The following is a 9,882-nucleotide window of genomic DNA, read 5'->3' as shown; positions in this document are numbered from 1 at the left end:
GGTTGGAGGGCGCTGCCCTTCTCACGGGCAGCCGTCGGTGGATGCCTCCAGGTTCCAGCAGGCTTGCTAGGGATTTTCCTGAAGTTTTACGAAATAATGAGAGCAGAGGTGCTTCAAGGGGCGGGATGTGTGGGCATAACAACCGGTGGGAGTTCGGGGACAGTTGTCTTTGCCAGCGACAGCGGGTCCAGGGCAGCCAGAGGTTCCTGGCTGTTTAGAAATCCAGCTCCCTGGCCGGTCCGTTGCCTGCTTGCTTCTGAACCCTCGGACCCATCAGCCGCAAGGAAGCTTCGGATAGCGGCATCAAGGCTTGACCCAAATAGAGACCAGGTTTTGGAGTCTGCTACTGGGTCCTGGTCACCCTAAGCTTTACTGCTAGATGTTGGTGCTCTACAAGACTCCCTAGAAGGGTGGCATCCTCAGAGATCTGAGATCTAGAAGGCAAAGAAGAAAGGCAGGAGAGAAAGCTGAGAACCATCAGCTCCCAGGAATATTCATCCCCTTTGATTTTGATTGGGGAGTAGGGGAGGGCGTTATTTTTGGTTTGGCGTTTGGTCTCACCAGCACCTTCCTTTTCTCTGCGTGGACCTGTGGGGCCCTGGACTTTTGTGCTTCTTAACAAGTTTGATGTGGCAGATAACCAATTCAGACACATTCTCTGGGTTTTCTATTCTGTGCGGACAGCAGACGCTCTCCCAGTTCAGGACCACATTACTGGCCAAACTGTAGGAGAACAGGAATGGGGGTTCTTTCAAGTAGGCTGAGGGATCGATTCCAGGGAGGCGGCCACGTAACTGGCAGAGGTTGATGTGTGCTGTGGGATCTCTGGGTCCTGCCTGTGTCAGAGCCAGGCCCAAGAGAGACAATTCCAGACACAATAGGAGACAGTATGAGGAAACATTGATGGGAGACGAGATACTGCACATTCAATTCGCTAAAGAGTTCCTGGGCTTTGCAGTCTTCGGAGAAAATGGCAGCCCCTTTCCATTACGAAGGATGTTTTGGAAGCCACAGAGGTTTTAATCCTGTCCCTTTCAGTCCAGCCAAAGGAAAGAAGGAACAAAGGACACTCCGCTAAGTTCTAATTCCCAGCTTCCTCTCCCAGCCCCCATTGCAGGAGAGGAGCTAAGCCAGCCTACAGAGACAGGTCAGGTCAGTATCCAGAGAGAAACCAAGTGTGGGTTCCTGGTGGTTCAGATGTGCACTAGGCAAATCCGCAGCAGCACCCCCTCAGTTCCCTGCTCACTCCAGAAACATGCTCATAATTTCCACCGTCCTAGGGAATGCCAGGAGGTGCTATCTGCCCGAATGGAAAACTTCTGGGTCCTCTGAGGAGAGGCTTACTGGCGCAAATAGAAACCATGGCTGGCTGTGGGCATTGCTGCCAAAATTTGCCTTTGGTGACCTCAGAAATAATATCCTGAAAAGGTTTGCATCACATGAGGATTCTGTGTTATCTCTCTCCTGCCCATCTGTAATTGAAAAGGAGCAAGGTCCTCCTCCCTTTGTATACAAACACCCTCTGGCAACAAGGAAAGACTGCCCAGGGACAAGCGGCTAGCCTTCACTCAGAGGCCTGCAGTAGAGTTGAGTGATCTACTTCAGTCTCTGAAAGAGGCTAAGAGACTCAGAATAGGGAAGGCTCTAGTTAACCACTTAGGGGGGAAAAGCCGTTTGATGTTGGCTAGGGAGTGAGCATCCTTTGTGAAAAGTACCCAGGAGCTAACTCTGATCATTATTCCTAGTTATTAACTCCCAGGAAAGCCAACACTATTTGCGTGCCACTATTAAGTGTCTTCTGTGTTCCAGATGCAAAACATTGCAAAATCAATATGACCTCCATTTTTAATGGGAGGAGATTGAATTTGGAAGGCATAAAATAATTTACAAAGATCATAAAGCTAGTAAGTGGCAGAGCTGTGCCTGAAGCCCAATCTCTTAGATTCCAATACCCTCATCCTGCCATGGGATTTTACTTACTTTCTCTCCATAAAAACTAACACCCTGTGGTGCCCCAATCCAGAACCATTGTGAGTAAGCACTGTTTTTCACAGACAGATGTTTGTGGTTTCATTATATTTCAGGGAAAGTACTGTCTAGAAAACACAGATGCTGTTCACTGGCTTTAACATGCAAAGTGAAAATTACAGTAACATAGACCCCCCCCCACACACACACACATACATGCACACACCCCCACTTTAGTTATTAAACAGTGAAAAGACTGGTAAGGGCTCATGAAGTTTGGAGCAGACAGGCTCTCTCTTAAGTTCCTGGAAGGAAAGTCAAATGGTCCAACCTCTTTGGAGACATTTTGGAAATAGCCATTATCTTTGCTAGGGTTTTAGTGCTGTGAACATGTACCATGACCAAGGCAACCCTCTTACAAGGACAGCATTTAATTGGGACTAGCTTACAGGTTCAGAATCAGTCCGTTATCATCAAGGCAGAAGCATGGTGCAGACGGAGCTGAGAGTTCCACCTCTTGTTCAGAAGGCAGCTAGGAGAAGACTGACTTCCAGGCAGCTAGGATGAGGGTCTTAAAGCCCACTCCCACAGTGACACACCTCCTCCAACAAGGCTACACCTTCTAACAGCGCCACTCCCTGGGCCAAGCATATTCAAACCACCACACCCATCCAGATTAGAAAATCCTGGTTCATCTGCCCATTGATGCCATTTTTAGGGATTTAACTTGCTCCTTGCTATACTAGCACATGAACACAAAAGCAGGACAATATCATAGCATTATTTTAAGTATGAAAGGAACGTCTATGTGTTCATCAAAAGGAAGCTTGTTGAATATTTCATTTTGCTTCCAAACAGTCAAATACTACCCTGCTCATCTATAGGGAAAGAATTGGGAAGCCTCCCATATAATTGATGGGAATATTTTCCAAGGAGAACATAAGATATATAGAAAGTTATACTATGTTATAAAAGAAGATAAAGATAGACATAAGTAGACACAGAGTGTAACAATATCTATTGTTCCCGGGGTTCACGAAACTGTAAACCCTTTTTTTCTTTTGAATGTAGAACTATGGGAAATAAAAAAAAAAAATCCCTCTTTCCCTGCCCTGTGCCCACCATGGTCCCTCAAGCACAATCCCTCCTTCCCTGCCCTGTGCCCGCCACGGTCCCTCAAGTACAATCCCTCCTTCCCTGCCCTGTGCCCGCCACGGTCCCTCAAGCACAATCCCTCCTTCCCTGCCCTGTGCCCGCCACGGTCCCTCAAGCACAATCCCTCCTTCCCTGCCCTGTGCCCGCCACGGTCCCTCAAGCACTTTTTCAGCTGCAGTTGGTGATGCTTCTCACTTTGTGCTGGCCAGGAAGGTTCCTTTGGATCAAAGCCAAAGGACAAGGGACATTCAGAACACCTTTGAAATTCAGGGTTGTGCTTAGAAAGCAGGGAAGAAGAGATGTGTTTGGACAGAAGGCTGTCTAAGCTGGGTAGACAAGGCATGCTCATCTAGCCTTGGAAACAACCCGAGCAAGCAGAGCCATCTTTCTTCTTGTGGTCTCACTGTTATCACAGGACAGGGGGTTGCACAGCAGTCCTTGGTAATGGACCATGAGGAATGCAGTGACAACAGGAGATACGTAGGTCTGATTCTGGGGGTTGCATTTGGACCAGCGATGGGAAGCAGGGAACATGTTTGAAAGAGCAGGTGTCTTCATCAGTGTTCTACTGATACTGTGAAGAAAAACTGTGACCATGACAGATCTTTTAAAAAGAGAACATTAATTGGGACAGGCTTACAGTTTCAGAGGCTTAGTCCATTATTGGCATAGTACCATGCAGGCAGACATGGTGCTGGAGAAGGAGCTGAGTGAGAATTCTACATCTGGAGCCACAGACACCAGGAAGAGAGAACCATTGGGCTTGTCTTGGCTTTTGAAACCTTAAAGCCCACCCTCAGTGACACACTTCCTCCAACAAGTCCATACCTGCTAAGCCTTTTATTCAAAACCACTACCACAGGTTTGAAAATTATTCTGGGGTTGAGCTGCCCAGAAGGCTTACTTGTTAAGAGCACTTGCTGCTCTTCTAAAGGACCAGAGTTTAGTTCCCAGTACCCATGTGCAGCAGCCTGCCTGTAACTCTAGCACCAGGGATCTGATGCCCCCTTCTGGCCTCTGTGGGCACCTATACACATGTGGCATACTCTCACACAAACATATTAAAATTAATCAACAAGAAAATCATTCTGAGGTCCAGGGTTATGTTGCCCAGAGTATTTGAGCAAGGAAGTTTTCACTGCATTAAGTAGAGACTCCTGATTTTCCCATTGATTACATCAGAGAAGATGCCCAGGTTACTTCCTTGCCCCTAAGAATTCCTGTACCCTGGCAACCCAGCCTGGAAGTAATGACTGCAGAAGGGGAGGTGGTGGGGTATTAGACACAGTCCTCCCCTTTTCAGGTAGGGCTGGCTATGAATAACAGACTGTCTTCCAGCCACAAGATGGCATCTCTAATTTTTACCGGAAGCTTTCTAAGTCCCAGACACTCAACAAAGTCCTCTGCTTAGACTGTTATTTGCCCTCTTGAACCTAGCTGTATGAGAGTTCAGACTCTTTCTGAGATGAAGCAACACATCTTTCTTCTGCCACTCACAGACCTCTTGTTCTCTGTATAATATCTTCCAAGCCAGATAAGCCAGCATCATCTGGGCACAGATAGACCTGCTGTGGGCTATAATCAGATGTGGCTGGAAGTCACATGCTTTGATGGTTGGAAGCAATGCAATATGCTTAAGTTTGTACACATTGCACGACAGGGACAAAACTATCTGCTCTCTTGGTCAGATTCCCATCTCTCTTCTATCCCCGTGCATATATAAAGGATAGGACTGAGACAGCCTGTGACATCGCCCAGAGAAAGGTGATTGTCATCGCTTTGGTTCAGATACTAGTGGTATAGAAATTTGTGTCTGTAGCAAGGAGAACATTCAGTAGGAGTATCCCTCAGGCCTCAGGTGTAGGCCAGGAGTCTGTGTGATGTTTAGAAGAAACATCCCAAGGCCTCTAAGAGCCCTGTTCTCTTGAAGCTCATCTGTGAGAACTCACCTTTGACTTCCACTTCAGAAAGAGAGAGCTCGAGTTTTTCCCCAAATAAATCCTGAAGCACACAAAGCAATTGCTTTTTTGATGTCCTATGGTTGCCTACAGAGGTGGGAGCAAGAAGATGTCCTGGGCTCTCAGCCAAGGCTGCTAGAATCCAGCCATCAAGGGAAAGCTGGAAAGCCCACAAGTTTTAAGAAGTAGAGAAAGCTTATATAGCATACTGGTAGTGAATGGTCAGTTCCACTCACTTGAATAGAGAAGAAATGTATTGCTCAAGACTCCAGGGAATCAGAGCCAAGCAAGGTATGGTCTCTAGAGTCTTGATACCTGCAAGGCAGTATGGGTAAGGGTCGTTCACATCACCAGAAGAAATGGTAAGTAAAGAAACAGGTGACATGCTGTCAGGGGAAGAAGCAACTAAGTGGACCAGAGGCTGGTCAAGTGACTCTGGTAGATTATTAAGGTCCTTTGGAAGTGACCCTTGAAGTAGACCTAGGTGATACGGTGATTCTGATTGACCTAGGAGAAAGGGCAAAGCCAAGAGAGTGGCTTGGGCCAAACACAAGGTCACAATACGAAGTGAAGCGACATGAATATAATCTCATTACTTATCTAGCTTCTGCCACAGGCATAATACAGGGCTATTTTTTTCCTTCTCTACTTTTTCTCTCCTCTCTCCTCTCTCCTCTCTCCTCTCTCCTCTCTCTTCTTTCCTCTCTCTCTCTCTCTCTTTCTCTCTCTCTCTCTCTCTCTCTCTCTCTCTCTCTCTCTCTCTCTCTCTCTCTCTCTCTCTCTCTCTCTCTCTATCTCCACTGGTGCCCAGGGTTGCTCACTTGCTAGGAAAGTGCTGCACTATCAAGTTCTATCTGCAGATTATGGCATTTAAAAATATTTATAGAGGGGGAACTATTTATATCCCTACAATCATTATAAATGTGTGTGTGTGTGTGTGTGTGTGTGTGTGTGTGTGTGTGTGTGTGTGGTGTGTGCATTTAAAGCATTATGTTTTGGTGCTACCTTATAGATATTAGAAGTGAAGTGCTCCTGACCTGTAAGACTCTTAGTTATGTAAGGTCAGCTTTATTTGGAAAAAAAGCAGATGGTATTTTATATATTATACAGTGAAGATCATCATTTCTGTTGTCCCCAGTTGCTGTGTCTCAGAGAATTCTTCAGTGGGGACACAGGCACAGGGACAGGACAAAGATTGTCTTCATTTCTTCATTTCCTTACTTAGGTGTCAACAAAATGACTTTTGTATGTGCCCCAAGTGGTAGTCTGATTATGGGGGAGAGAAAAAGGGGATGTAGTTGGTCATGGTCTCTGTGCCATCCGGGGGCACATAGTGCATGGACAAGATCACAGGGGGTGTTAGATGCCACAGGGGAATCGGGGACAAAAGACTGCCTGAAGAGATAATATGTGCTCAGTAAGTACTGGTTTCTAAAAATGAATAAACAAACAACATGATAAATAGTAGGACCAAAAATATTCCCGTGGACTTGACCAGTGGGGCTCAAAATTTGTTCATATAATGAAACCCAGGAAAATTGTGGTTCTTTTTGGAGAATAACTATGAAATATTCATAGATTACAATTACTGAAAACATAGTTTGGAGCTAAGTAGGAGAACATCTTGTGCTAGATTCTACTACAGGTGCCAACTGTCAAGAAAACTTAGGAAATAAAAACATTAGGTTAAAAATATTCCATCTGCCCACTCTTTTCCTATAAACTGGGGGGATACTACCCACATTCTATTTTAATGCAGGAAACCCTCACACCAACGGGTAGGACACCAGGACTCCAAGGAAGCATTGGTATTTGAAGGTTGTTGATGGTTTTAGCAAGGACAGTTTCAGGAAATGACAAGGCTGGAAGCCATATGGGATTGGACAGGAAAGTGAGCATTGCATTTTCAAGACACCAGCAAGTATTTGTCAAATGTCCCCGGGATGCACGGTTGAGAAGGAAGAAAAATAGCCAATATCCCAATTTTCATGAAACTTGAAGTTGGTCAGGAGAAACAAACTGATTGCTAAAGACACCTAAAGAGATGCTGTGATTAAAGCTCTAGAACCCACACGGTATCACAGGAGTTTAATACTTCTAATAGCATATCTGGGAGGAGGGGAGGAGTTTAGCAGGGAGAAGAGCTCCGAAGATGGACAAGGACATTCCAGGAAGGAGCCAAAGGCTATTCTTAGGGAAGGCATGGTATCCAGGGTTCTAGGGGCCAGTGGATGTAGATAGAGCACGAAGACTGAGATGAGCAGAAGAGGTAAGGAACACACAGTCTTAGTCACAGCAAGGATGCTGATGACTGGTTCTGAGGACGAAGCAGCAGTTGACATTGATGCTTAACTTCACCATACTGAGAAGCACGCAGGGGTTAACAAAGCCCAGTCAAGGTGCTGGGAGGAGGGCATTTCCAGAGGATCTTAATCAAGGGCAAGAAGATCCACCACGAATGTGAGCAACACCATCCCATAGGCTAGGGGCCTTGGATGGAATTAGAGAGGAAAATAGAGAAAGCCTGCTAGAGCTGGTCTTCTCCTCCCCCACCCTCCCCTCTCCTCCCTCACACCTCTCTCCTCTTGCTCCTCCTCCCGTCCCCCTCCAACCCCCCTTCTCCTTCTCTTCCTGTCCCTGCTCCTCATCCTGTTTTAGCTCCCTGCTCTGCTCCTGCTCTTGGCTTCCAGCTACCAGTGGGCTGGGCTGCTCGGCTGTCATAGCTTCCGCTATACATGGAATGTTCCCTCTGAAGCTCAAAGCTCAAATAAACTTTTCTTCCCTTTAAGTTGACTTTCTCGGGTATTTGTCACAGTAGCAGAAAATTGTCAAGCTGTGACATAATCAGAAGTTCTATTTTTAAAAGATCATTCTGGGGCTGGGAAATACTCAGTGGGGAAAGCATTGCTGTGCAGATATGAGACCCTGAGTTCAGATCCACAGAACACAGAAAGCTTGATGAGAACAGGGACAGGAGAATCTTTGGAAGCTTGCAGACCAATGACCCTGGCTTCCACACTGGCAAAGAGACCCACACACATGAGAACATACATACACACACGTGCACACTGCACACATACCCGACATAACAGCATAAATCCTGGTCAGAGCCTTTAGGGGAGGAAAAGAAAGAAAGGCACCCAAGTAGGGAAGATGGGAGTAAAACTGTCCTTATGTGAGGAAAACCCTCCCAATGTCACAAAGTGTTAGAACTAGAGAACAAGTTATAAAGTTGATAATGCACCACCCACCCCGTGTGTGTGTGTGCATGTACACGTGTGTTTGTATATGTGTGTATGTGTTATGCGTGAGTGTATGTGAGAGTGTGTGTGTATATGTGTGTGAGTGTGTATGTATGAGTGTGTATGTGTGAGTGTATGAGTGTGTGTGAGTGTGTATGTGAGTGTGTGTTAGAGAATGTGTAAGTGTGTGAGTGTTGTGAGTTTATGTGTGTGTGAGTGTGTGTGTGTTAGTATGAATGTGTGAGTGTGTGTTTGTGGGTGTGTGAGTGTGTATATGTGGGTGTGTGAGTGCGTGTGTATGTGAGTATGTGTGTATGTGTGTGAGTATGTGTGTGTGAGTGTATATGTGAGTATGTATAAGAGTGTGTATGAGTGTGTGTGTATATGTGTGAGTGTGTATATGTGTGTGAGTGTGTGTATGAGTGTGTATGTGTGTGTTAGAGAATGTGTAAGTGTGTGTGAAAGTGTTGTGAGTTTGTATGTGTGAGAGTGTGTGTGTGTGTTAGTATGAATGTGTGTGAGTGTGTAAGTTTGTATATATGTGGTTGTGTGAGTGTGTATATGTGGGTGTGTGAGTGTGTGTATGTGTGTGAATGTGTATATGTGTGTGAGTGTGTATATGTGAGTGTGGATAAGAGTGTGTGTGAGTGTGTGTAAGAGTGTATGTGAGTGTGTGTGTATGTGTATGTGAGTGAGTGTGTGAGTGTGTGTATGTGTGTGAGTACGTTGTGTAGTATATGGGGAAGTACACATGTGCATGTAGACACGATCACCTCTGTATGAATGTGTGCAGGCCAGAAGTCATTACCAGATGTCTCCTATTACTATTCACATTTCTTAAAGACAGTCTCTCTTACCCTGGATCTTGATAGTCAGGCAACTAGATGGTCAGCAACCCCCCAGGATCCTCGATAGACCCAGAGCTGTAGCTGTAGACCTGAACCTCTGTGCTGTGCCTTTCCAGGCATGCTGGGGATCTAAACTCTGCTCTTCATGGTTATGCAGCACAGACTCCTCCCCATCTCCCCAGCCCTAAGTACATCTCTATATATCAACTATCAAGCCACCTGATTAGGACCACAGTCACACTTTACATACACTCACACGCACACACACGCAGCTCAAGAATAAGTAAAGTTAACAAAGGAAGGGGGAATTTTGTACACTAACCCCACAAAACATCCATTAAAGGAGGCACAATCAGACAGAAGGCTATACCTTATTCACAGGCTGGAAGGCTTAACATTGCTAAAGTGCAATTCAATTTTGCTGATTTTGTAGTTAATGTCTTTGGTGAACTCATTGGTTAGTTCTAACATTTATATGAGCCTTTGGGGCTTTGTGTGCATACTGTGTCTTCTGTGAACAGGGACAATTTTAATCCTTTCTTTCCCTGTTAAAAATCCCAGTGGCGTTTTTATAGAAATACAAAACAGACAACCAGGCAATATTGGTGCACACTTTTAATCCCAGCACTCAGGAGGCAGAGGTAGGTGGTGGGTCTCTGTCCACCTGCCTGATATACATGACTAGTTCCAGGACAGCAAAGCCTACACACA

General features: G+C 45.7%; 1 protein-coding gene across 5 annotated transcripts in view; it reads left to right on the top strand.

The window, feature by feature from the left end:
• Positions 1-9,882, top strand: part of Fam163a (family with sequence similarity 163 member A) — a 94,599-nt gene that overhangs the window by 943 nt on the left and 83,774 nt on the right. The window lies entirely within an intron of this gene.

This window comes from Mastomys coucha, unplaced genomic scaffold (assembly GCF_008632895.1).
Source record: "Mastomys coucha isolate ucsf_1 unplaced genomic scaffold, UCSF_Mcou_1 pScaffold1, whole genome shotgun sequence".
Lineage (NCBI taxonomy): Eukaryota > Metazoa > Chordata > Mammalia > Rodentia > Muridae > Mastomys > Mastomys coucha.
This window is presented reverse-complemented; position numbering and strand designations above follow the sequence as displayed.